Below are 27500 nucleotides of genomic sequence, written 5' to 3' on the forward strand. Positions count from 1 at the left end.
TATATGATATTTCATAATGTTCGAATGAGTTAAATGTATTACATGTGATTAAGAATTCACAGAAATACGAACATCTACATACAGTATTGTCCTGACGCGGCCCCTTTAAGAAATCCGAATGTAGCGCGCCTGCAACTGTAGCGCTCATCATTTGAAAATAACGGTCGAAGAGGAAAAGCAGCGAGTGATTAACGGTGTTTAACTTGTTAAACTTTGATTTCAAATACGCCAAAAATGACGAAATAGTAACATTTATCTGGTCTGCATCCTAAACCAACAATATTGGGTGTTCTTGGTGAGTTGTTGAACTCGTGTTTGATTGTCTCTGCTGATTAGCACAGGAGTCTGCAGCTATGTGTCAAAAGCTATGAATCTGTGGTATTATTTATGATAGTCACATATGTTTATGCTACTAATTTTCATTGTATAAAACATTGGAGTAGTGACTGTTCTGCCACCATTTGTAGCTGTTTTAATTAATGTTGTGCTTTACGGCTTTGTAGCGTCACTATACTTTAAGTGCAAATAGCACACGTTGTTGGCGAAGACTATTAACACTAACTCCATCCACAAATGTGTGATTTGGATAGTGAACACTATAAAAGACAGCAGTCTTAATTTCTCCCTTTTCAAATATTTTAATAAAAATGAAGGAAATAATGTTGTGATGTGTATTTGCTTTGTCTTGAGAACAACAAAGTTGTTATTTTTCTTGTGAAGAAAAAAGGGTTACTACAGAAAAAAAGACATTAAGATTTAGAATTTAATTATTTTAGATTTAACGTTTAACCTAACTATTATTAACTTAATCATTCAGCCCAGGATTTGCTGAATTAAACTACTACTAATTTAGAAAAGACTGTTTAACCTTTTGTTATGTTATTTATTTATTTATTGTCACAGTAAAGCGTTATTTTTCTTTCCAACTTCTGGTGTCCTCTAAGTTTTATATCTACCTCCCTCACTCAAGTCTAGAACTGCTCCAGTATTTGCATTGGAGGACAATTGCTACATACTGTGTGTGTGTGTGTGTGTGTGTGTGTGTGTGTGTGTGTGTGTGTGTGTGTTTCACTAAAGCTGTGTGCTGCACAAATCACCTCACATCTTGTTTACAATGTTATTGAACAAGGTGATGTAAACAGCAAACTGCAAATACTATTTGATAGTAAAACAAAAACAGTGGAAAAGTGCACTTTAGATTACAAAAAGAACAGGCATCCAATTTGATCCCATAAAAATCCCATAGAAACCATCCTACAGAATATTTATGTCTTGTCAAAAAATCCTAAAGGATTCCAATAAGAATTTCTTACAGGATTCTTATTGGAATTTCTATCATATTTTGGAACCATTCCTATAGGATTTTGATAGGAATATTCTTATAAGATTCTTATATATTCTGTAGGATCATTCCTAAAGGATTTTTTATGGGATCAAATTGGATGCTTTTTCATGTCTTTATGGGAACTTTTTTATCTAAAGGTGAACTTTTCCACTGTTCTTGTTTTACTAACAAATAGTACTTGCAGTTTGCTGTTTACATCACCCTGATGTAGACGTTGTTCATTGTATGTTGCTTATCAAAAAATCCTAAAGGATTCTGATAAGTAACTTGTACTGGATCTTATGTTGGAACTGTTTTTATAGGATTTCAATAGGAATAGTCTTAGGATTCTTCTTGAAAGATGCTTTAAAATAAAACAGGATCCCATTGAAATCCTGTAGAAATTATCCTACAGGATGTTTATGTCTTGTCCTATAGGAAAATCCTATAAAATAATTCCTAATGGAATCCTTTAGGAATGGTTCCAAAATATGATAGAAATTCTGATTTTAATCCTGTAGAGAATTCCTAGTGGAATCCTTTAGGATTTGTAGAGGATTCCTATTGGAATGTATATTAAGGTGAGTTAAAGTAAACTGCAAGACACTAAACTAATATAAACAATTAAAAAAGCATACCGTTAGGATTCTTCAAAATTCTTGAAAGATGCTTTAAAATAAATCCCATTAAAATCCTGTAGAAATTATCCTACAGGATATTTATGTCTTGTCCTATAAGAAAATCCTATAAGATAATTCCTAATGGAATCCTTTAGGAACGGTTCCAAAATATGATAGAAATTCTAACTGGAATCCTGTAGAGAAATCCTATTGGAATCCTATGGGATTTTTTGACAAGGGGTCTCCCATAAAAGTGTAACAATCGGCCTTATCAGCCGAGTTACAAGACTAAAATGGGGTCAGATTTAACTGTGAGAGATGACTAGTGGTTAAAAGAATGAGACATAAAAGAAAATTGGTTTAAATAGATTTGGTGTATTTACAAGGTTCACATAAAAGACTTTAAAACAACACGATAAAACTAGGTAAACTCTGTTAAAAGAATACAGTGCATTTGTCCATACCCTAAAAACAGGTAAACTCTGTTAAAAGAATACAGTTCATTTGTCCATACCCTAAAAACAGTCCAAGAACCCCAGTGTGTTGATAAGTCCAATGTGAGTGTCCACCAGTGTATATACAATCCACAGAAAGTGTAATCCAAAGTTTGCAGGTGGTGAATGGAAAGGTGAGCTCTAAAATTAGCAACTCCTCAATCCAACAGTTTGGTGACTGTCCTTTGTTTGTCATGCTGCTCTCTTATACAGTTGTACTTCCTGCTTCCTGTCATGTGTCTAGTCACATGACAGGCCAACCATCCATTTATTAAAGACACATACACTTAAAATGTTAAGAGTAATAAAATGGCCTAAAAAACATGTAAAACACTTAAAACTCTATAATACATGTAAATGATTGTAATAAATAGAGCGGTAAAACACGTCTTTCTAAAAGCCAGCATATTATATAAATAGTGAAGAAAAGGCAAAAGCTTACAGCACCTGGTATTCCCAGGCGGTCTCCCATCCAAGTACTAACCAGGCCCGACGCTGCTTAGCTTCCGAGATCAGACGAGATCGGGCGCTCTCAGCGCGGTATGGCCATAAGCGAGGGCAGCTCCAAAAAGTGGGCTATTTAAAGATCAGCCTCCGTAAAAGCCAGCATATTATATAAATTGTGAAGAAAAGGCAAAAGCTTACAGCACCTGGTATTCCCAGGCGGTCTCCCATAAAAGTGTAACAATCGGCCTTATCAGCCGAGTTACAAGACTAAAATGGGGTCAGATTTAAGTGTGAGAGATGACTAGTGGTTAAAAGAATGAGACATAAAAGAAAATTGGTTTAAATAGATTTGGTGTATTTACAAGGTTCACATAAAAGACTTTAAAACAACACGATAAAACTAGGTAAACTGTGTTAAAAGAATACAGTTCATTTGTCCATACCCTAAAAACAGGTAAACTCTGTTAAAAGAATACAGTTCATTTGTCCATACCCTAAAAACAGTCCAAGAACCCCAGTGTGTTGATAAGTCCAATGTGAGTGTCCACCAGTGTATATACAATCCACAGAAAGTGTAATCCAAAGTTTGCAGGTGGTGAATGGAAAGGTGAGCTCTAAAATTAGCAACTCCTCAATCCAACAGTTTGGTGACTGTCCTTTGTTTGTCATGCTGCTCTCTTATACAGTTGTACTTCCTGCTTCCTGTCATGTGTCTAGTCACATGACAGGCCAACCATCCATTTATTAAAGACACATACACTTAAAATGTTAAGAGTAATAAAATGGCCTAAAAAACATGTAAAACACTTAAAACTCTATAATACATGTAAATGATTGTAATAAATAGAGCGGTAAAACACGTCTTTCTAAATGCCAGCATATTATATAAATAGTGAAGAAAAGGCAAAAGCTTACAGCACCTGGTATTCCCAGGCGGTCTCCCATACAAGTACTAACCAGGCCCGACGCTGCTTAGCTTCCGAGATCAGACGAGATCGGGCGCTCTCAGCGCAGTATGGCCATAAGCGAGGGCTGCTCTAAAAAGTGGGCTATTTAAAGATCAGCCTCCGTAAAAGCCAGCATATTATATAAATAGTGAAGAAAAGGCAAAAGCTTACAGCACCTGGTATTCCCAGGCGGTCTCCCATCCAAGTACTAACCAGGCCCGACGCTGCTTAGCTTCCGAGATCAGACGAGATCGGGCGCTCTCAGCGCGGTATGGCCATAAGCGAGGGCTGCTCCAAAAAGTGGGCTATTTAAAGATCAGCCTCCGTAAAAGCCAGCATATTATATAAATAGTGAAGAAAAGGCAAAAGCTTACAGCACCTGGTATTCCCAGGCGGTCTCCCATAAAAGTGTAACAATCGGCCTTATCAGCCGAGTTACAAGACTAAAATGGGGTCAGATTTAACTGTGAGAGATGACTAGTGGTTAAAAGAATGAGACATAAAAGAAAATTGGTTTAAATAGATTTGGTGTATTTACAAGGTTCACATAAAAGACTTTAAAACAACACGATAAAACTAGGTAAACTCTGTTAAAAGAATACAGTTCATTTGTCCATACCCTAAAAACAGGTAAACTCTGTTAAAAGAATACAGTTCATTTGTCCATACCCTAAAAACAGCCCAAGAACCCCAGTGTGTTGATAAGTCCAATGTGAGTGTCCACCAGTGTATATACAATCCACAGAAAGTGTAATCCAAAGTTTGCAGGTGGTGAATGGAAAGGTGAGCTCTAAAATTAGCAACTCCTCAATCCAACAGTTTGGTGACTGTCCTTTGTTTGTCATGCTGCTCTCTTATACAGTTGTACTTCCTGCTTCCTGTCATGTGTCTAGTCACATGACAGGCCAACCATCCATTTATTAAAGACACATACACTTAAAATGTTAAGAGTAATAAAATGGCCTAAAAAACATGTAAAACACTTAAAACTCTATAATACATTTAAATGATTGTAATAAATAGAGAGGTAAAACACGTCTTTCTAAAAGCCAGCATATTATATAAATAGTGAAGAAAAGGCAAAAGCTTACAGCACCTGGTATTCCCAGGCGGTCTCCCATCCAAGTACTAACCAGGCCCGACGCTGCTTAGCTTCCGAGATCAGACGAGATCGGGCGCTCTCAGCACGGTATGGCCATAAGCGAAGGCTGCTCCAAAAAGTGGGCTATTTAAAGATCAGCCTCCGTAAAAGCCAGCATATTATATAAATAGTGAAGAAAAGGCAAAAGCTTACAGCACCTGGTATTCCCAGGCGGTCCCTTGTCAAAAAATCCTATTGGAATTTCAGTTTATCCTTTAGGATCTTAGTGGATTCTTAGAATCCTATTGGACTTTACGATTTATTTTAATGGAATTTCACTTTGTCCTGTAGGATTTTAGTGGATTTTTAGAATCCTATTGGACATTACGATATATTTTAATGGAATTTCACTTTGTCCTGTAGGATTTTAGTGGATTTTTAGAATCCTATTGGACATTACAATTCATTTTAATGGAATTTCACTTTGTCTTGTAGGATTTTAGTGGATTTTTAGAATCCTATTGGACATTGCAATTTATTTTAATGGAATTTCACTTTGTCCTGTAGGGTTTTATTGGATTCTTAGAATCCTATTAAACATTACGATTTATTTTGGTAGAACTTCACTTTGTCCTGTAGGATTTTCCTTGATTTTTAGAATCTTATTGGACAGTGTTTTATTTAATGGGATTTCACTTTGTCCTGTATTTTATTGATTCATAGAAACTTAATGGGCATTGTCATTTTTAAACGAAATTTCACTTTGTCTTGTATGATCTTAGTTGATTCTGTTGATTAATTACTTTTTTAATTTAACTTTTTTAGAGTAACACTGCATGTTTGTGTGCACCTGTAACCCACAATAAATTGCAGCCTATATGAATACACACAAAAATAAACATAATATGTATTTATTGAAATTTATAATATTAAAGAAAGGCAAAGATAATATATATGATATTTCATAATGTTCGAATGAGTTAAATGTATTACATGTGATTAAGAATTCACAGAAATACGAACATCTACATACAGTATTGTCCTGACGCGGCCCCTTTAAGAAATCCGAATGTAGCGCGCCTGCAACTGTAGCGCTCATCATTTGAAAATAACGGTCGAAGAGGAAAAGCAGCGAGTGATTAACGGTGTTTAACTTGTTAAACTTTGATTTCAAATACGCCAAAAATGACGAAATAGTAACATTTATCTGGTCTGCATCCTAAACCAACAATATTGGGTGTTCTTGGTGAGTTGTTGAACTCGTGTTTGATTGTCTCTGCTGATTAGCACAGGAGTCTGCAGCTATGTGTCAAAAGCTATGAATCTGTGGTATTATTTATGATAGTCACATATGTTTATGCTACTAATTTTCATTGTATAAAACATTGGAGTAGTGACTGTTCTGCCACCATTTGTAGCTGTTTTAATTAATGTTGTGCTTTACGGCTTTGTAGCGTCACTATACTTTAAGTGCAAATAGCACACGTTGTTGGCGAAGACTATTAACACTAACTCCATCCACAAATGTGTGATTTGGATAGTGAACACTATAAAAGACAGCAGTCTTAATTTCTCCCTTTTCAAATATTTTAATAAAAATGAAGGAAATAATGTTGTGATGTGTATTTGCTTTGTCTTGAGAACAACAAAGTTGTTATTTTTCTTGTGAAGAAAAAAGGGTTACTACAGAAAAAAAGACATTAAGATTTAGAATTTAATTATTTTAGATTTAACGTTTAACCTAACTATTATTAACTTAATCATTCAGCCCAGGATTTGCTGAATTAAACTACTACTAATTTAGAAAAGACTGTTTAACCTTTTGTTATGTTATTTATTTATTTATTGTCACAGTAAAGCGTTATTTTTCTTTCCAACTTCTGGTGTCCTCTAAGTTTTATATCTACCTCCCTCACTCAAGTCTAGAACTGCTCCAGTATTTGCATTGGAGGACAATTGCTACATACTGTGTGTGTGTGTGTGTGTGTGTGTGTGTGTGTGTGTGTGTGTTTCACTAAAGCTGTGTGCTGCACAAATCACCTCACATCTTGTTTACAATGTTATTGAACAAGGTGATGTAAACAGCAAACTGCAAATACTATTTGATAGTAAAACAAAAACAGTGGAAAAGTGCACTTTAGATTACAAAAAGAACAGGCATCCAATTTGATCCCATAAAAATCCCATAGAAACCATCCTACAGAATATTTATGTCTTGTCAAAAAATCCTAAAGGATTCCAATAAGAATTTCTTACAGGATTCTTATTGGAATTTCTATCATATTTTGGAACCATTCCTATAGGATTTTGATAGGAATATTCTTATAAGATTCTTATATATTCTGTAGGATCATTCCTAAAGGATTTTTTATGGGATCAAATTGGATGCTTTTTCATGTCTTTATGGGAACTTTTTTATCTAAAGGTGAACTTTTCCACTGTTCTTGTTTTACTAACAAATAGTACTTGCAGTTTGCTGTTTACATCACCCTGATGTAGACGTTGTTCATTGTATGTTGCTTATCAAAAAATCCTAAAGGATTCTGATAAGTAACTTGTACTGGATCTTATGTTGGAACTGTTTTTATAGGATTTCAATAGGAATAGTCTTAGGATTCTTCTTGAAAGATGCTTTAAAATAAAACAGGATCCCATTGAAATCCTGTAGAAATTATCCTACAGGATGTTTATGTCTTGTCCTATAGGAAAATCCTATAAAATAATTCCTAATGGAATCCTTTAGGAATGGTTCCAAAATATGATAGAAATTCTGATTTTAATCCTGTAGAGAATTCCTAGTGGAATCCTTTAGGATTTGTAGAGGATTCCTATTGGAATGTATATTAAGGTGAGTTAAAGTAAACTGCAAGACACTAAACTAATATAAACAATTAAAAAAGCATACCGTTAGGATTCTTCAAAATTCTTGAAAGATGCTTTAAAATAAATCCCATTAAAATCCTGTAGAAATTATCCTACAGGATATTTATGTCTTGTCCTATAAGAAAATCCTATAAGATAATTCCTAATGGAATCCTTTAGGAACGGTTCCAAAATATGATAGAAATTCTAACTGGAATCCTGTAGAGAAATCCTATTGGAATCCTATGGGATTTTTTGACAAGGGGTCTCCCATAAAAGTGTAACAATCGGCCTTATCAGCCGAGTTACAAGACTAAAATGGGGTCAGATTTAACTGTGAGAGATGACTAGTGGTTAAAAGAATGAGACATAAAAGAAAATTGGTTTAAATAGATTTGGTGTATTTACAAGGTTCACATAAAAGACTTTAAAACAACACGATAAAACTAGGTAAACTCTGTTAAAAGAATACAGTGCATTTGTCCATACCCTAAAAACAGGTAAACTCTGTTAAAAGAATACAGTTCATTTGTCCATACCCTAAAAACAGTCCAAGAACCCCAGTGTGTTGATAAGTCCAATGTGAGTGTCCACCAGTGTATATACAATCCACAGAAAGTGTAATCCAAAGTTTGCAGGTGGTGAATGGAAAGGTGAGCTCTAAAATTAGCAACTCCTCAATCCAACAGTTTGGTGACTGTCCTTTGTTTGTCATGCTGCTCTCTTATACAGTTGTACTTCCTGCTTCCTGTCATGTGTCTAGTCACATGACAGGCCAACCATCCATTTATTAAAGACACATACACTTAAAATGTTAAGAGTAATAAAATGGCCTAAAAAACATGTAAAACACTTAAAACTCTATAATACATGTAAATGATTGTAATAAATAGAGCGGTAAAACACGTCTTTCTAAAAGCCAGCATATTATATAAATAGTGAAGAAAAGGCAAAAGCTTACAGCACCTGGTATACCCAGGCGGTCTCCCATCCAAGTACTAACCAGGCCCGACGCTGCTTAGCTTCCGAGATCAGACGAGATCGGGCGCTCTCAGCGCGGTATGGCCATAAGCGAGGGCTGCTCCAAAAAGTGGGCTATTTAAAGATCAGCCTCCGTAAAAGCCAGCATATTATATAAATAGTGAAGAAAAGGCAAAAGCTTACAGCACCTGGTATTCCCAGGCGGTCTCCCATCCAAGTACTAACCAGGCCCGACGCTGCTTAGCTTCCGAGATCAGACGAGATCGGGCGCTCTCAGCGAGGTATGGCCATAAGCGAGGGCAGCTCCAAAAAGTGGGCTATTTAAAGATCAGCCTCCGTAAAAGCCAGCATATTATATAAATTGTGAAGAAAAGGCAAAAGCTTACAGCACCTGGTATTCCCAGGCGGTCTCCCATAAAAGTGTAACAATCTGCCTTATCAGCCGAGTTACAAGACTAAAATGGGGTCAGATTTAAGTGTGAGAGATGACTAGTGGTTAAAAGAATGAGACATAAAAGAAAATTGGTTTAAATAGATTTGGTGTATTTACAAGGTTCACATAAAAGACTTTAAAACAACACGATAAAACTAGGTAAACTGTGTTAAAAGAATACAGTTCATTTGTCCATACCCTAAAAACAGGTAAACTCTGTTAAAAGAATACAGTTCATTTGTCCATACCCTAAAAACAGTCCAAGAACCCCAGTGTGTTGATAAGTCCAATGTGAGTGTCCACCAGTGTATATACAATCCACAGAAAGTGTAATCCAAAGTTTGCAGGTGGTGAATGGAAAGGTGAGCTCTAAAATTAGCAACTCCTCAATCCAACAGTTTGGTGACTGTCCTTTGTTTGTCATGCTGCTCTCTTATACAGTTGTACTTCCTGCTTCCTGTCATGTGTCTAGTCATATGACAGGCCAACCATCCATTTATTAAAGACACATACACTTAAAATGTTAAGAGTAATAAAATGGCCTAAAAAACATGTAAAACACTTAAAACTCTATAATACATGTAAATGATTGTAATAAATAGAGCGGTAAAACACGTCTTTCTAAAAGCCAGCATATTATATAAATAGTGAAGAAAAGGCAAAAGCTTACAGCACCTGGTATTCCCAGGCGGTCTCCCATCCAAGTACTAACCAGGCCCGACGCTGCTTAGCTTCCGAGATCAGACGAGATCGGGCGCTCTCAGCGCGGTATGGCCATAAGCGAGGGCTGCGCCAAAAAGTGGGCTATTTAAAGATCAGCCTCCGTAAAAGCCAGCATATTATATAAATAGTGAAGAAAAGGCAAAAGCTTACAGCACCTGGTATTCCCAGGCGGTCTCCCATAAAAGTGTAACAATCGGCCTTATCAGCCGAGTTACAAGACTAAAATGGGGTCAGATTTAACTGTGAGAGATGACTAGTGGTTAAAAGAATGAGACATAAAAGAAAATTGGTTTAAATAGATTTGGTGTATTTACAAGTTTCACATAAAAGACTTTAAAACAACACGATAAAACTAGGTAAACTCTGTTAAAAGAATACAGTTCATTTGACCATACCCTAAAAACAGGTAAACTCTGTTAAAAGAATACAGTTCATTTGTCCATACCCTAAAAACAGTCCAAGAACCCCAGTGTGTTGATAAGTCCAATGTGAGTGTCCACCAGTGTATATACAATCCACAGAAAGTGTAATCCAAAGTTTGCAGGTGGTGAATGGAAAGGTGAGCTCTAAAATTAGCAACTCCTCAATCCAACAGTTTGGTGACTGTCCTTTGTTTGTCATGCTGCTCTCTTATACAGTTGTACTTCCTGCTTCCTGTCATGTGTCTAGTCATATGACAGGCCAACCATCCATTTATTAAAGACACATACACTTAAAATGTTAAGAGTAATAAAATGGCCTAAAAAAACATGTAAAACACTTAAAACTCTATAATACATGTAAATGATTGTAATAAATAGAGCGGTAAAACACGTCTTTCTAAAAGCCAGCATATTATATAAATAGTGAAGAAAAGGCAAAAGCTTACAGCACCTGGTATTCCCAGGCGGTCTCCCGTCCAAGTACTAACCAGGCCCGACGCTGCTTAGCTTCCGAGATCAGACGAGATCGGGCGCTCTCAGCGCGGTATGGCCATAAGCGAGGGCTGCTCCAAAAAGTGGGCTATTTAAAGATCAGCCTCCGTAAAAGCCAGCATATTATATAAATAGTGAAGAAAAGGCAAAAGCTTACAGCACCTGGTATTCCCAGGCGGTCTCCCATCCAAGTACTAACCAGGCCCGACGCTGCTTAGCTTCCGAGATCAGACGAGATCGGGGCGCTCTCAGCGCGGTATGGCCATAAGCGAGGGCTGCTCCAAAAAGTGGGCTATTTAAAGATCAGCCTCCGTAAAAGCCAGCATATTATATAAATAGTGAAGAAAAGGCAAAAGCTTACAGCACCTGGTATTCCCAGGCGGTCTCCCATAAAAGTGTAACAATCGGCCTTATCAGCCGAGTTACAAGACTAAAATGGGGTCAGATTTAACTGTGAGAGATGACTAGTGGTTAAAAGAATGAGACATAAAAGAAAATTGGTTTAAATAGATTTGGTGTATTTACAAGGTTCACATAAAAGACTTTAAAACAACACGATAAAACTAGGTAAACTCTGTTAAAAGAATACAGTTCATTTGTCCATACCCTAAAAACAGGTAAACTCTGTTAAAAGAATACAGTTCATTAGTCCATACCCTAAAAACAGTCCAAGAACCCCAGTGTGTTGATAAGTCCAATGTGAGTGTCCACCAGTGTATATACAATCCACAGAAAGTGTAATCCAAAGTTTGCAGGTGGTGAATGGAAAGGTGAGCTCTAAAATTAGCAACTCCTCAATCCAACAGTTTGGTGACTGTCCTTTGTTTGTCATGCTGCTCTCTTATACAGTTGTACTTCCTGCTTCCTGTCATGTGTCTAGTCATATGACAGGCCAACCATCCATTTATTAAAGACACATACACTTAAAATGTTAAGAGTAATAAAATGGCCTAAAAAACATGTAAAACACTTAAAACTCTATAATACATGTAAATGATTGTAATAAATAGAGCGGTAAAACACGTCTTTCTAAAAGCCAGCATATTATATAAATAGTGAAGAAAAGGCAAAAGCTTACAGCACCTGGTATTCCCAGGCGGTCTCCCATCCAAGTACTAACCAGGCCCGACGCTGCTTAGCTTCCGAGATCAGACGAGATCGGGCGCTCTCAGCGCGGTATGGCCATAAGCGAGGGCTGCTCCAAAAAGTGGGCTATTTAAAGATCAGCCTCCGTAAAAGCCAGCATATTATATAAATAGTGAAGAAAAGGCAAAAGCTTACAGCACCTGGTATTCCCAGGCGGTCTCCCATCCAAGTACTAACCAGGCCCGACGCTGCTTAGCTTCCGAGATCAGACGAGATCGGGGCGCTCTCAGCGCGGTATGGCCATAAGCGAGGGCTGCTCCAAAAAGTGGGCTATTTAAAGATCAGCCTCCGTAAAAGCCAGCATATTATATAAATAGTGAAGAAAAGGCAAAAGCTTACAGCACCTGGTATTCCCAGGCGGTCTCCCATAAAAGTGTAACAATCGGCCTTATCAGCCGAGTTACAAGACTAAAATGGGGTCAGATTTAACTGTGAGAGATGACTAGTGGTTAAAAGAATGAGACATAAAAGAAAATTGGTTTAAATAGATTTGGTGTATTTACAAGGTTCACATAAAAGACTTTAAAACAACACGATAAAACTAGGTAAACTCTGTTAAAAGAATACAGTTCATTTGTCCATACCCTAAAAACAGGTAAACTCTGTTAAAAGAATACAGTTCATTAGTCCATACCCTAAAAACAGTCCAAGAACCCCAGTGTGTTGATAAGTCCAATGTGAGTGTCCACCAGTGTATATACAATCCACAGAAAGTGTAATCCAAAGTTTGCAGGTGGTGAATGGAAAGGTGAGCTCTAAAATTAGCAACTCCTCAATCCAACAGTTTGGTGACTGTCCTTTGTTTGTCATGCTGCTCTCTTATACAGTTGTACTTCCTGCTTCCTGTCATGTGTCTAGTCATATGACAGGCCAACCATCCATTTATTAAAGACACATACACTTAAAATGTTAAGAGTAATAAAATGGCCTAAAAAACATGTAAAACACTTAAAACTCTATAATACATGTAAATGATTGTAATAAATAGAGCGGTAAAACACGTCTTTCTAAAAGCCAGCATATTATATAAATAGTGAAGAAAAGGCAAAAGCTTACAGCACCTGGTATTCCCAGGCGGTCTCCCATCCAAGTACTAACCAGGCCCGACGCTGCTTAGCTTCCGAGATCAGACGAGATCGGGCGCTCTCAGCGCGGTATGGCCATAAGCGAGGGCTGCTCCAAAAAGTGGGCTATTTAAAGATCAGCCTCCGTAAAAGCCAGCATATTATATAAATAGTGAAGAAAAGGCAAAAGCTTACAGCACCTGGTATTCCCAGGCGGTCTCCCATAAAAGTGTAACAATCGGCCTTATCAGCCGAGTTACTAGACTAAAATGGGGTCAGATTTAACTGTGAGAGATGACTAGTGGTTAAAAGAATGAGACATAAAAGAAAATTGGTTTAAATAGATTTGGTGTATTTACAAGGTTCACATAAAAGACTTTAAAACAACACGATAAAACTAGGTAAACTCTGTTAAAAGAATACAGTTCATTTGTCCATACCCTAAAAACAGGTAAACTCTGTTAAAAGAATACAGTTCATTTGTCCATACCCTAAAAACAGTCCAAGAACCCCAGTGTGTTGATAAGTCCAATGTGAGTGTCCACCAGTGTATATACAATCCACAGAAAGTGTAATCCAAAGTTTGCAGGTGGTGAATGGAAAGGTGAGCTCTAAAATTAGCAACTCCTCAATCCAACAGTTTGGTGACTGTCCTTTGTTTGTCATGCTGCTCTCTTATACAGTTGTACTTCCTGCTTCCTGTCATGTGTCTAGTCATATGACAGGCCAACCATCCATTTATTAAAGACACATACACTTAAAATGTTAAGAGTAATAAAATGGCCTAAAAAACATGTAAAACACTTAAAACTCTATAATACATGTAAATGATTGTAATAAATAGAGCGGTAAAACACGTCTTTCTAAAAGCCAGCATATTATATAAATAGTGAAGAAAAGGCAAAAGCTTACAGCACCTGGTATTCCCAGGCGGTCTACCATTCAAGTACTAACCAGGCCCGACGCTGCTTAGCTTCCGAGATCAGACGAGATCGGGCGCTCTCAGCGCGGTATGGCCATAAGCGAGGGCTGCTCCAAAAAGTGGGCTATTTAAAGATCAGCCTCCGTAAAAGCCAGCATATTATATAAATAGTGAAGAAAAGGCAAAAGCTTACAGCACCTGGTATTCCCAGGCGGTCTCCCATAAAAGTGTAACAATCGGCCTTATCAGCCGAGTTACTAGACTAAAATGGGGTCAGATTTAACTGTGAGAGATGACTAGTGGTTAAAAGAATGAGACATAAAAGAAAATTGGTTTAAATAGATTTGGTGTATTTACAAGGTTCACATAAAAGACTTTAAAACAACACGATAAAACTAGGTAAACTCTGTTAAAAGAATACAGTTCATTTGTCCATACCCTAAAAACAGGTAAACTCTGTTAAAAGAATACAGTTCATTTGTCCATACCCTAAAAACAGTCCAAGAACCCCAGTGTGTTGATAAGTCCAATGTGAGTGTCCACCAGTGTATATACAATCCACAGAAAGTGTAATCCAAAGTTTGCAGGTGGTGAATGGAAAGGTGAGCTCTAAAATTAGCAACTCCTCAATCCAACAGTTTGGTGACTGTCCTTTGTTTGTCATGCTGCTCTCTTATACAGTTGTACTTCCTGCTTCCTGTCATGTGTCTAGTCACATGACAGGCCAACCATCCATTTATTAAAGACACATACACTTAAAATGTTAAGAGTAATAAAATGGCCTAAAAAACATGTAAAACACTTAAAACTCTATAATACATGTAAATGATTGTAATAAATAGAGCGGTAAAACACGTCTTTCTAAAAGCCAGCATATTATATAAATAGTGAAGAAAAGGCAAAAGCTTACAGCACCTGGTATTCCCAGGCGGTCTCCCATCCAAGTACTAACCAGGCCCGACGCTGCTTAGCTTCCGAGATCAGACGAGATCGGGCGCTCTCAGCGCGGTATAGCCATAAGCGAGGGCTGCTCCAAAAAGTGGGCTATTTAAAGATCAGCCTCCGTAAAAGCCAGCATATTATATAAATATTGAAGAAAAGGCAAAAGCTTACAGCACCTGGTATTCCCAGGCGGTCTCCCATAAAAGTGTAACAATCGGCCTTATCAGCCGAGTTACAAGACTAAAATGGGGTCAGATTTAACTGTGAGAGATGACTAGTGGTTAAAAGAATGAGACATAAAAGAAAATTGGTTTAAATAGATTTGGTGTATTTACAAGGTTCACATAAAAGACTTTAAAACAACACGATAAAACTAGGTAAACTCTGTTAAAAGAATACAGTTCATTTGTCCATACCCTAAAAACAGGTCAACTCTGTTAAAAGAATACAGTTCATTTGTCCATACCCTAAAAACAGCCCAGCCAGCAATGACATGTGGGGCCCAGATGAGGGCTTCATGGGCGGCAAATGTGGGCCCCATTATGGGCTTGCACCCGGGATTTACATTGGGGCCAGTTGTGGAAGCCCAGACTTACTAAGTGGGACCTGTAAGGGTACTGCATGGGTCTTAATTGGGCAATTCATGCCAAACCCACTTGGGCCCCACCTGCACAAAGAGTGGGATTGCACCCGGGATCCACATGGGGGCCAGCCGTGGATGCCCAGATGGGTTTTAAGTGGGATCTGTAAGGGTCTTATGTGGGTCTTAACCGGGCAATACATGTCAGACCCATTTGGGGCCCACCAGTCTGTAGGGGTTTAAAGTGGGCTTGCACCCGGGATCCACATGGGGGCCAGCCGTGGATGCCCAGATGGGTTTTAAGTGGGATTTGTAAGGGTCTTGTGTGGGTCTTAACCGGGCAATACATGTCAGACCCCTTTGGGGCCCACCAGTCTGTAGGGGTTTAAAGTGGGCTTGCACCCGGGATCCACATGGGGGCCAGCCGTGGATGCCCAGGTGGGTTTTAAGTGGGATCTGTAAGGGTCTTATGTGGGTCTTAACCGGGCAATACATGTCAGACCCATTTGGGGCCCACCAGTCTGTAGGGGTTTAAAGTGGGCTTGCACCCGGAATCCACATGGGGGCTAGCCGTGGATGCCCAGATGGGTTTTAAGTGGGATCTGTAAGGGTCTTATGTGGGTCTTAACCGGGCAATACATGTCAGACCCATTTGGGGCCCACCAGTCTGTAGGGGTTATAAAGTGGGCTTGCACCTGGTATCCACATGGGGGCACGCCGTGGATGCCCAGGTGGGTTTTAAGTGGGATCTGTAAGGGTCTTATGTGGGTCTTAATCGGGCAATTCATGACAGACCCATTTGGGCCCCACCTGCCCAAAGGGGTTTAAAGTGGGTTTGCACCCGGGATCCACATGGGGGCCAGCCAACGCCCAGGAGGTCCAGGCCGCCCCAGACGCCCCCCCCGGGATGTGCCGGAATCCACGCCCTAGTCACACACCCGGACGCCCCGGCAGCACCCCCCCCCCCCCCCCCAAATAATTACAAAAAAAAAAACTTCAATAAAGTGTCAAAGCATGCTCAAGGTGGACAATTAACATTTTTATTTAAAAGACAAAAAACAGTCTGCAATACAAAGTCTGTACAAATGCCATATAAAATTTACATTTTACATTTCAGCTATTTTTTAAGAAATACAGCACAATTAAATTAAAAGAACATGGGACAGTTTCATTAAAACGTTTAATTAAATACATGTTTACCTTAAAACTATTAGAAAATATTTCCTGATAATTCACTCACCCCCATGTAATCCAAGATGTTCATATCTTTCTTTCTTTAAAGGTGCAGTGTGTAGATTTTTTGCGGCATCTAGCAGTAAGGCTATGAATTGCAACCAACGGTTTAGTCCACCGCTCACCCCTCCCTTCACAGAAGCTACGGCAGCCGACACGGGATTAAGCTGTCATCGTTTTAGACAGCAAAGAATAATGAAGTTTCTTTTATAAATTAGGGAATTAGATTTACTTGATAATTCAATAAAACGATGTTATTGTGAATATTACTGTTACTTGTTCATCATTGTGTCAGTGTTTTTTCGCTTGAACAACAGTGATGAAACGCGATCTGTAGAGCAGTTTGTCCGTTCAGGGCTACTGTAGAAACATAATGTCGGCTTTCATGTGAGGGGACCCGCGGTGTATGTAGATATAAACTGATAATTCTAAGTTAATAAAAACATAATGGCTCATTACGTAAGGTCTTTATACACCCCTGAAAACATAGTTATCTATATTATATTGCATTTCTGTCTAGAGATAATCTTAAATATTACACATTGCACCTTTAAGTCGAAAAGAAAGTCAAGTTTTTGAGGAGTAGATTTCAGGATTTTTCTCCATATAGTGGACTTCAGTGGGATTAAGGTCAAGGATAAAGGTTTCAAAATTTCAATACAGCTTTCAAAGGGCTTTACAAGTTCCCAGTGACCCTTATTCCTTGGGTGGGATGATGTAGAGCCCTTTGAAGCTGCATTGACAATTAAATTTGGACCTTCAACCCCTTGGCTCCCATTTAAATATGGAGAAAAATCCTGGAATGTTTTCCCTCAAAAACCTTTTTGACAGAAAAAGAGACAGACACAAGCATCTTGAATGACACATGGGTGAGTAAATTATCAGCAGGAAATATTTGTGCCAGAATTGAACTAGTCCTTTAAAACTGAATAAATACAAAACCAATACATCTACAAAATTGTCAAGATTAACAATTTTATTAGTTTCAGATGTAAATTTAGATTATTGAATTTTTCATTACCAGTTATTTAGAGCTCCGAGATGAAATTTAACTGAAAATGCATTTCTATTTCATCCACATCATTTTATTTTAATCCACAATATTCTACTGACTCCCATGGGCTCCATAAAGTGGTGTCCAAAATTATTAGAACACTAGTATTTTTACCAGCTAAAAATGATTTTAATTCAGTCATGTCTATCTTTTGCTGTAGTGTTTCAATGGGTAATTTATTTTATATTTCTAAACATTAATTTTGCCATTAAATGTAATAATCTAGTAAGATTTTTGTTTGACAACAGCCAGTGCTCCAAACAGAGATCTGATCTTATCATCATCCATTCTGCACAGAACTGAGACAGATTAAATCTAGAAGAACTGTGGCAACGTCTCCAAGATGCTTCAAGAGACCCACCTGCAAACCTGAAAAACTATCCGCAAGTGCACCAAGTGCAAAAGCTGCTTTAAACACAAGATGATGGTCACACCAAATGTTGATTTAATTTAGTTAAAAGAAGTTAATTGATAAAGAAAACATTTATGACATTTTTATCAACGTTCTCATTTTACAGAATTTGTACACAAGTGCTTAAAACTTTTAACAGTACTGCTTTGCTGGTAGGTTTCTTTAAGCATCTTGGAGATGTTGCCACAGTTCTTCTGGATTTAAATGATGAGATTAGACCTCTGTGTCAAGCATTGTTTGTTTTCATACTTATTGTGTCACTGATTATTATAATTAATGGCAAAAAGAACGCTTGGAAATGTAAACTGATATTTCATACTGACACACTATAGCAAATGAAATAAATAAGTTTAAACCATTAGTTAAGGTAGTTTAAATACTAGTGTTCTAATAATTTTGGGCACCACTGTAGCTCTGATAATTAATGTAGTGTGAGAATAAGTATAACCAAAACATACAACAAAAGGTCCATGACTCTGCACCAGAAGTGACAGACACACCCGATAAAGAGCAGTCCTCCTCCAAATGGCCAGGAATCAGCTGAATCAGCTGGGGGTAAAAAACAAAACAAAAACAAATTTAAAACAAAAAACTGAAGAAAAATACTACAAACTTTCCTTTAAAAATAAATTAATGTTAGTGTGTCTTAATGTAAAATGAATACTTACTTCCTCTGAAGATCATGTAGTAGAAGATTTTCATTCCCAAAACTTCTGGATCATAAGGGGAAACACACACACAAGCAATCAATTAAATTAAAATTAATTTGTTTGATAAGACATTATCTACTTACTGACAGACATGGGCTTGCGAAAATGTACTCACCGGCTCCATACCAAATCTGCACAGCTGATCCAAAATCCTGGTTTACATCTAGTATTCTTCTCCATGGAGTCCAATGATCATGCTTTCACTCAGGTCCTCTCTCTGTCAGATGAGTTCACATAACAGTGTTCTTAGGTTACTCATTTTGAAGTTCTGTCACATTTTGTGAGTTTGATCTTAAAACTAGCATGGGTGCACGATATGACCATATTATTTCACAATAGTAATACATCATCACAGTATAGTTATTTATAATATTGTATTGCATTCAACATACGATCAAAGTAGTTACAAACAATAGGACTAATACAAAGGCAAGTTAAGTACATTTAATGATTTTCTCTTTAGTATTTTGTTGTTTGATTATAATTAAGACCGACTGGTAACGTTAAGCTTAATTATACTGTAACTTTAAGAAGAAAATGCACAGATCCAGTAACTGACGCCTAACCTGGTTTGTTAATCTTGAATCAAAACATTAGTGACTGTATTTAGGTCAATTACATCTTAAGTAAACTGTCTGTATTTGACTATTCAAGTGAGCTGCAGATTTCTTTCACTACATATGTTCGGCAAGACATAAATATAATGTTACCGCCTAGCCGCAGCTAACAGTATTAGTTAATACTAACAAAACACAGTAACACACACTGGTAGGATACTAAAATATGTAATCGCGATTAGTATATCACTTCAGTACCTTAATGTAACTAGTGTAACAGTCTATAGAACTTTATATAATAGTAAAAGGTACCTTTTGCAGTTTGCATGATCTTCAGCTGCTGGTAAAAGTCCATATTCGAGTTTGTTTGTTCTCAATCTTCATCCCACAACCAAAACTCGCTCAAAATATGAATTAAACAGTCAGACGTAAAATAATCCACGTGAAAGTCGTTGCTAGAAGAACGACCGAAACAGACTGCAACAGAAGCCGATCAGCATATTCAAATTTAACCGGGAAACGGCTCCCTACTAGTCATTGGCCAGAATAATCAAAGGCAGCGATAATCAAACGCTCATTGGCTGTCGCCAGTACCGTCATAGATTGCAATTAGAAAGCGCGTCAACTGAGCTATAGTGAATTCGCTATAGCTTTTTCAGCATTTAACAACTTGAATTATGCACTGCTTCCCACACTAAATTATCATCCTACTGTATATTCCACCAGAGAGGACTGCAAACGTATTGTCATTTGGACTACTGTGGTATTGCTTTTTGACACGACTAATGCAAATAAATTATACACTCATTCTTTATTGGTTATTTTTTTCTTTATAAAAAAAAAAAAAATTAAATGCATTTTTATTGCATGGTTACATGATTTGTGGATTTTAAGACTGATTTTCTATTTTATACATATTCTACTTTTTTAGAATTACAGAGTTTTAATGTAAAATACATCTAAATAAAAACTAATAAGATTTACTTTCAAATTACACCGTGTTCCAAATTATTATGCAAATTATATCTTTCTCCGATTTTCATAATTAGTCAATGCAAATGACAGTCAGTATAATTTTTTAAGTCATCAACCATAGGGCATAATTTGAATTTTATTGAAAAAAACTCCTAATGATAACAGTATTTATTTCAAAAATAAAAAACTGAAAATGCACTGTTCCAAATTATTATTCACAACAGAGTTAAAACATTTTATAGGTTGTAAAGAACTGAAAATTGGCATTTTCTGAATTTGCAGCATTAGGTGGTCATATTTACTGAAATCAAAAGCTATTTCAATCAAAAACATCCTAACAGGGCAAGTTACATCTTACCATAGGACCCCTTCTTTGATATCACTATCACAATTCTTGCATCCATTGAACTTGTGAGTTTTTGGAGAGTTTCTGATTGAATATGTTTGCAGGATGTCAGAATAGCCTCCCAGAGCTGCTGTTTTGATGTGAACTGCTTCTCAACCTAATAGATCTTTTGCTTGAGGATGCTCCAAAGGTTCTCAATCTGGTTGAGGTCAGGGGAGGATGGGGGCCACACAATGAGTTTCTCATTTTCATACTTTGCCGAGGTCATTTTCACACCTTCAGGGACCCTAAAGGAACCTACCAGCTCTCTCCCTATGATTCCGGCCCAAAACGCCACCTCTAACGTCGCAGCCTTGTTGGGACATGTTCCATCCACTACTCCATCCATCTGGACCATCCAAAGATGCACGACACTCATCAGTAAACAAGACTGTTTGAAAATTAGTCTTCATGTATGTCTGGGCCCACTGCAACCATTTCTGCTTGTGAGCATTAGTTAGGAGTGGCCGAATAGTAGGTTTATGCTCAACTGCAAGCCTCTGAAGGATCCTACACCTTGATGTTCGCGGGACTCCAGAGGCACCAGCAGCTTCAAATACCTGTTTTCTACTTTGTAATGGCATTTTAGCAGCTGCTCTCTTAATCTGATGAATTTGTCTGGCAGAAACCTTCCTCATTCTGCCTTTTCCTGAACAAACCAGTCTGTGCTCTGAATCAGCCACAAATCTGCACAGTACAATGATCACACTTAAGTTTTTGTGAAATATCTAATGTTTTCATACCTTGTCCAAGGCATTGTACTATTTGACACTTTTCGGCAGCAGAGAGTTCTTTTTTCTTTCCCCATGTTGCTTGAAACCTGTGACCTGCTTAATAATGTGGAACATCCTTCTTAAGTAATTTTCCTTTAATTGTGCTCATTTGGCAAACTATTTATCACAGGTGTCTGAGATTCATTTCAGTGACCCAAAGAGCCATGAGACACAATACCATCCATGAGTTTAATTGAAAAACTATTTTTTTTTTATGTTTATGACACTTATATCCAATTTGCATAATAATTTGGAACACAGTGTACAAAAAGAACATTAAATTGTTAGTATAGACATAAACCTTAATGAGCTACATTATTTAATTACAGATTGTTTTTGTAATTTTATGTCAATGTGTAAGTAATTTAAGAAAACAGAAAAAATACTGCAAAAAAAAAAAAAAAAGAATTCCTGTAATTTGTCATTAATGGAATAATACTTAAAATAATAGTTAAGTTGTTAATTTACAGATATTGTTTGTAATTTTACAAAGTTTTTAACAATTTAAAATAACACAAAAAAATACTGTAAAAGTAATTTTCCTGTATAAAAAAGAAAAAAAATGTAATTTGCCTTTAATGATATAGGACCTAAAATAACAGTCAAGTTTACAGATATTGTTAGTAATTAGTGGTGGGCATAGATAATTTTTTTTAAATCTAGATTAATCTCACTGTAATTTTGAAATTAATCTAGATTAATCTAGATAAAAATGGCTAATTTGAATTCTGCTGAAGGCTATCCGAATATGTGTGCTACCCAAATAAAGACAAAGACAAAGACTAAAAGGTAGTCTTTGAGAATGGGTTTCTCAAGCCAGGTGGCACATTAGACCAGGCACTCATCTCCTGTTTCCAAAATGCATCACAAACTGCTTGACAATTGCATTTACAACATAATTAACTATACAAACTTGTGTAACCAAGTACTTCTGCGCAAAAGGCTGCACGACGTGCGCGTTCCCCTTAAATACACAGACGCGTGCGGGCATGGATATCTGTGTGCATAGTCTTCGATTAAACTGCGTTGCTTTTAGAAGCGTCAATTCAGTTGTTGCATATAGTTTAATGTCTTTATTTTGGGATTATCAAAGTAAATTATAACTCAAACTTGAGATTTTACTGGGGCACGTGCAGGGTCTAGCAACGCACCTGCCCTGAAGCAAACCCGGCGGCTTCATAGGTGCATCCATGTTTGCACGTCTTGTTTGATGTGGTCATTTCACACTCACAGTAGGCATACACACAGGTTGAAGACTCGTTCTCACCTCCTACAGTGGCTAAGTATACGTCATCCACACTAAAATATCAAGGTGAAAGTCATCATATCTTGCGTAGTTTAGACCCAGTTCCCAACCCAACTTTGAGAATAGATTAAAGGCGATATTCTTTTTATCGCCTGATAAGAGTCTCACGTTAACGCAGCACGTTAACGCCAATAACGGCCCACCACTATTAGTAATATTACTAAGTTATGAATGTAATTTGAAATCACAGAAAACTACTGTAAAAAAGTTATTTTCTGTAAAATTAGTAAATTAGTAAAATTGCAGTTCAAACCAAACTTAGCTTATAAACATGCCATTCAAGACCCATATATGTGTTCCCAGATCAAACCTATGCCCACTTGGCCCATAAATATGCCATTCAAGACCCATATATGCGTTCCCAGATCAAATCCATGCCCACTTGGCCCATAAATATGTCATGCAGGACCCATATATGTATTCCCAGTTCAAACCCATGTCCACTTGGCCCATAAATATGTCATGCAGGACCCATATATGTATTCCCAGATCAAACCCATGCCCACTTGGCCCATAAATATGTCATACAGGACCCATATGTGTATTCCCAGATCAAACCCATGCCCACTTGGCCCATAAATATGTCATGCAGGACCCATATATGTATTCCCAGTTCAAACCCATGCCCACTTGGCCCATAAATATGTCATGCAGGACCCATATATGTATTCCCAGTTCAAACCCATGTCCACTTGGCCCATAAATATGTCATGCAGGACCCATATATGTATTCCCAGATCAAACCCATGCCCACTTGGCCCATAAATATGTCATGCAGGACCCATATATGTATTCCCAGATCAAACCCATGCCCACTTGGCCCATAAATATGTCATGCAGGACCCATATATGTATTCCCAGTTCAAACCCATGCCCACTTGGCCCATAAATATGTCATGCAGGACCCATATTTGTGTTCCCATTTTAAACCCATGCCCACTTGGCCTATAAAAATTCTATGCAGGACCCATATGTGCATTCCCAGTTCAAACCTATGCCCACTTGGCCCATAAAAATGCCATTCAAGACCCATATATGCGTTCCCAGATCAAACCCATGCCCACTTGGCCCATAAATATGCCATTCAAGACCCATATATGCGTTCCCAAATCAAACCCATGCCCACTTGGCCCATAAATATGTCATGCAGGACCCATATTTGTGTTCCCAGTTCAAACCCATGCCCACTTGGCCTATAAAAATTCTATGCAAGACCCATATGTGCATTCCCAGTTCAAACCCATGCCCACTTGGCCCATAAATATGCCATGCAGGACCCATATATGCATTCCCAGATCAAACCCATGCCCACTTGGCCCATAAATATGCCATGCAGGACCCATATATGCATTCCCAGATCAAACCCATGCCCACTTGGTCCATAAATATGCCATGCAGGACCCATATATGCATTCCCAGTTCAAACCCATGCCCACTTGGCCCATAAATATGTCATGCAGGACCCATATTTGTGTTCCCATTTTAAACCCATGCCCACTTGGCCTATAAAAATTCTATGCAGGACCCATATGTGCATTCCCAGTTCAAACCCATGCCCACTTGGCCCATAAATATGCCATTCAAGACCCATATATGCGTTCCCAGATCAAACCCATGTCCACTTGGCCCATAAATATGTCATGCAGGACCCATATATGTATTCCCAGATCAAACCCATGCCCACTTGGCCCATAAATATGCCATTCAAGACCCATATATGCGTTCCCAGATCAAACCCATGCCCACTTGGCCCATAAATATGTCATGCAGGACCCATATATGTATTCCCAGATCAAACCCATGCCCACTTGGCCCATAAATATGTCATGCAGGACCCATATGTGCATCCCCAGTTCAAACCCATGCCCACTTGGCCCATAAATATGCCATGCAGGACCCATATATGCATTCCCAGTTCAAACCCATGCCCACTTGGCCCATAAATATGTCATGCAGGACCCATATGTGCATTCCCAGTTCAAACCCATGCCCACTTGGCCCATAAATATGTCATGCAGGACCCATATATGTATTCCCAGATCAAACCCATGCCCACTTGGCCCATAAATATGTCATGCAGGACCCATATGTGCATTCCCAGTTCAAACCCATGCCCACTTGGGCCATAAATATGTCATGCAGGACCCATATATGTATTCCCAGATCAAACCCATGCCCACTTGGCCCATAAATATGTCATGCAGGACCCATATATGTATTCCCAGATCAAACCCATGCCCACTTGGCCCATAATTATGCCATGCAGGACCCATATATGTATTCCCAGATCAAACCCATGCCCACTTGGCCCATAAATATGCCATTCAAGACCTATATATGCGTTCCCAGATCAAACCCATGCCCACTTGGCCCATAAATATGCCATGCAGGACCCATATATGCGTTCCCAGATAAAACCCATGCCCACTTGGCCCATAAATATGTCATGCAAGACCCATATATGTGTTCCCAGATCAAACCCATGCCCACTTGGCCCATGCCTGTCCCTTATGTGACCCATGTAATCAGCTCATATGGGCTTCCTATGTGGGACTCATACTACAAAACCTACATGGGACCCGCTGATTTCACCCAGCCAAAGCCCATGCCCACACAGTTCCCATGGAACCCGTAGTTAACCCAGCTGGGCCCCACAAGTCATTGCTGGCTGGGAGTCCAAGAACCCCAGTGTGTTGATAAGTCCAATGTGAGTGTCCACCAGTGTATATACAATCCACAGAAAGTGTAATCCAAAGTTTGCAGGTGGTGAATGGAAAGGTGAGCTCTAAAATTAGCAACTCCTCAATCCAACAGTTTGGTGACTGTCCTTTGTTTGTCATGCTGCTCTCTTATACAGTTGTACTTCCTGCTTCCTGTCATGTGTCTAGTCACATGACAGGCCAACCATCCATTTATTAAAGACACATACACTTAAAATGTTAAGAGTAATAAAATGGCCTAAAAAACATGTAAAACACTTAAAACTCTATAATACATGTAAATGATTGTAATAAATAGAGCGGTAAAACAAGTCTTTCTAAAAGCCAGCATATTATATAAATAGTGAAGAAAAGGCAAAAGCTTACAGCACCTGGTATTCCCAGGCGGTTTCCCATCAAAGTACTAACCAGGCCCGACGCTGCTTAGCTTCCGAGATCAGACGAGATCGGGCGCTCTCAGCGCGGTATGGCCATAAGCGAGGGCTGCTCCAAAAAGTGGGCTATTTAAAGATCAGCCTCCGTAAAAGCCAGCATATTATATAAATAGTGAAGAAAAGGCAAAAGCTTACAGCACCTGGTATTCCCAGGCGGTCTCCCATCCAAGTACTAACCAGGCCCGACGCTGCTTAGCTTCCGAGATCAGACGAGATCGGGCGCTCTCAGCGCGGTATGGCCATAAGCGAGGGCTGCTCCAAAAAGTGGGCTATTTAAAGATCAGCCTCCGTAAAAGCCAGCATATTATATAAATAGTGAAGAAAAGGCAAAAGCTTACAGCACCTGGTATTCCCAGGCGGTCTCCCATAAAAGTGTAACAATCGGCCTTATCAGCCGAGTTACAAGACTAAAATGGGGTCAGATTTAACTGTGAGAGATGACTAGTGGTTAAAAGAATGAGACATAAAAGAAAATTGGTTTAAATAGATTTGGTGTATTTACAAGGTTCACATAAAAGACTTTAAAACAACACGATAAAACTAGGTAAACTCTGTTAAAAGAATACAGTTCATTTGTCCATACCCTAAAAACAGGTAAACTCTGTTAAAAGAATACAGTTCATTTGTCCATACCCTAAAAACAGTCCAAGAACCCCAGTGTGTTGATAAGTCCAATGTGAGTGTCCACCAGTGTATATACAATCCACAGAAAGTGTAATCCAAAGTTTGCAGGTGGTGAATGGAAAGGTGAGCTCTAAAATTAGCAACTCCTCAATCCAACAGTTTGGTGACTGTCCTTTGTTTGTCATGCTGCTCTCTTATACAGTTGTACTTCCTGCTTCCTGTCATGTGTCTAGTCATATGACAGGCCAACCATCCATTTATTAAAGACACATACACTTAAAATGTTAAGAGTAATAAAATGGCCTAAAAAACATGTAAAACACTTAAAACTCTATAATAGATGTAAATGATTGTAATAAATAGAGCGGTAAAACACGTCTTTCTAAAAGCCAGCATATTATATAAATAGTGAAGAAAAGGCAAAAGCTTACAGCACCTGGTATTCCCAGGCGGTCTCCCATCCAAGTACTAACCAGGCCCGACGCTGCTTAGCTTCCGAGATCAGACGAGATCGGGCGCTCTCAGCGCGGTATGGCCATAAGCGAGGGCTGCTCCAAAAAGTGGGCTATTTAAAGATCAGCCTCCGTAAAAGCCAGCATATTATATAAATAGTGAAGAAAAGGCAAAAGCTTACAGCACCTGGTATTCCCAGGCGGTCTCCCATCCAAGTACTAACCAGGCCCGACGCTGCTTAGCTTCCGAGATCAGACGAGATCGGGCGCTCTCAGCGCTGTATGGCCATAAGCGAGGGCTGCTCCAAAAAGTGGGCTATTTAAAGATCAGCCTCCGTAAAAGCCAGCATATTATATAAATAGTGAAGAAAAGGCAAAAGCTTAC

At 38.4% G+C, this 27500-nt stretch overlaps 18 non-coding genes across 18 annotated transcripts; all 18 read right to left on the reverse strand.

Annotated features, from left to right (window-relative positions):
* Positions 1-2873: 2873 nt before the first annotated feature.
* Positions 2874-2992, reverse strand: LOC141315195 (5S ribosomal RNA). The gene has a single exon (XR_012350737.1). It is a non-coding gene; the product is annotated as a 5S ribosomal RNA (ribosomal RNA).
* Positions 2993-3793: 801 nt separating this feature from the next.
* LOC141315130 (5S ribosomal RNA) lies at positions 3794-3912 on the reverse strand. Its single transcript, XR_012350672.1, has one exon. It is a non-coding gene; the product is annotated as a 5S ribosomal RNA (ribosomal RNA).
* Positions 3913-3996: 84 nt separating this feature from the next.
* On the reverse strand, positions 3997-4115 carry LOC141315207 (5S ribosomal RNA). The gene has a single exon (XR_012350749.1). It is a non-coding gene; the product is annotated as a 5S ribosomal RNA (ribosomal RNA).
* Positions 4116-4916: 801 nt separating this feature from the next.
* LOC141315002 (5S ribosomal RNA) lies at positions 4917-5035 on the reverse strand. The gene has a single exon (XR_012350546.1). It is a non-coding gene; the product is annotated as a 5S ribosomal RNA (ribosomal RNA).
* A 3694-nt stretch (positions 5036-8729) lies between these two features.
* LOC141315078 (5S ribosomal RNA) lies at positions 8730-8848 on the reverse strand. Its single transcript, XR_012350621.1, has one exon. It is a non-coding gene; the product is annotated as a 5S ribosomal RNA (ribosomal RNA).
* Positions 8849-8932: 84 nt separating this feature from the next.
* On the reverse strand, positions 8933-9051 carry LOC141314954 (5S ribosomal RNA). Its single transcript, XR_012350497.1, has one exon. It is a non-coding gene; the product is annotated as a 5S ribosomal RNA (ribosomal RNA).
* An 801-nt stretch (positions 9052-9852) lies between these two features.
* On the reverse strand, positions 9853-9971 carry LOC141315220 (5S ribosomal RNA). Its single transcript, XR_012350762.1, has one exon. It is a non-coding gene; the product is annotated as a 5S ribosomal RNA (ribosomal RNA).
* Positions 9972-10773: 802 nt separating this feature from the next.
* LOC141315043 (5S ribosomal RNA) lies at positions 10774-10892 on the reverse strand. Its single transcript, XR_012350586.1, has one exon. It is a non-coding gene; the product is annotated as a 5S ribosomal RNA (ribosomal RNA).
* An 84-nt stretch (positions 10893-10976) lies between these two features.
* Positions 10977-11096, reverse strand: LOC141315082 (5S ribosomal RNA). The gene has a single exon (XR_012350625.1). It is a non-coding gene; the product is annotated as a 5S ribosomal RNA (ribosomal RNA).
* An 801-nt stretch (positions 11097-11897) lies between these two features.
* Positions 11898-12016, reverse strand: LOC141315232 (5S ribosomal RNA). Its single transcript, XR_012350772.1, has one exon. It is a non-coding gene; the product is annotated as a 5S ribosomal RNA (ribosomal RNA).
* Positions 12017-12100: 84 nt separating this feature from the next.
* LOC141315084 (5S ribosomal RNA) lies at positions 12101-12220 on the reverse strand. Its single transcript, XR_012350626.1, has one exon. It is a non-coding gene; the product is annotated as a 5S ribosomal RNA (ribosomal RNA).
* An 801-nt stretch (positions 12221-13021) lies between these two features.
* Positions 13022-13140, reverse strand: LOC141315236 (5S ribosomal RNA). Its single transcript, XR_012350773.1, has one exon. It is a non-coding gene; the product is annotated as a 5S ribosomal RNA (ribosomal RNA).
* Positions 13141-13941: 801 nt separating this feature from the next.
* LOC141315109 (5S ribosomal RNA) lies at positions 13942-14060 on the reverse strand. Its single transcript, XR_012350651.1, has one exon. It is a non-coding gene; the product is annotated as a 5S ribosomal RNA (ribosomal RNA).
* Positions 14061-14861: 801 nt separating this feature from the next.
* On the reverse strand, positions 14862-14980 carry LOC141314986 (5S ribosomal RNA). The gene has a single exon (XR_012350529.1). It is a non-coding gene; the product is annotated as a 5S ribosomal RNA (ribosomal RNA).
* Positions 14981-25964: 10984 nt separating this feature from the next.
* Positions 25965-26083, reverse strand: LOC141315017 (5S ribosomal RNA). Its single transcript, XR_012350560.1, has one exon. It is a non-coding gene; the product is annotated as a 5S ribosomal RNA (ribosomal RNA).
* An 84-nt stretch (positions 26084-26167) lies between these two features.
* On the reverse strand, positions 26168-26286 carry LOC141315238 (5S ribosomal RNA). Its single transcript, XR_012350774.1, has one exon. It is a non-coding gene; the product is annotated as a 5S ribosomal RNA (ribosomal RNA).
* Positions 26287-27087: 801 nt separating this feature from the next.
* LOC141315239 (5S ribosomal RNA) lies at positions 27088-27206 on the reverse strand. The gene has a single exon (XR_012350775.1). It is a non-coding gene; the product is annotated as a 5S ribosomal RNA (ribosomal RNA).
* An 84-nt stretch (positions 27207-27290) lies between these two features.
* On the reverse strand, positions 27291-27409 carry LOC141315142 (5S ribosomal RNA). The gene has a single exon (XR_012350684.1). It is a non-coding gene; the product is annotated as a 5S ribosomal RNA (ribosomal RNA).
* Positions 27410-27500: the final 91 nt, after the last annotated feature.

Source organism: Garra rufa, unplaced genomic scaffold, assembly GCF_049309525.1.
Source record: "Garra rufa unplaced genomic scaffold, GarRuf1.0 hap1_unplaced_013, whole genome shotgun sequence".
Taxonomy (NCBI): domain Eukaryota; kingdom Metazoa; phylum Chordata; class Actinopteri; order Cypriniformes; family Cyprinidae; genus Garra; species Garra rufa.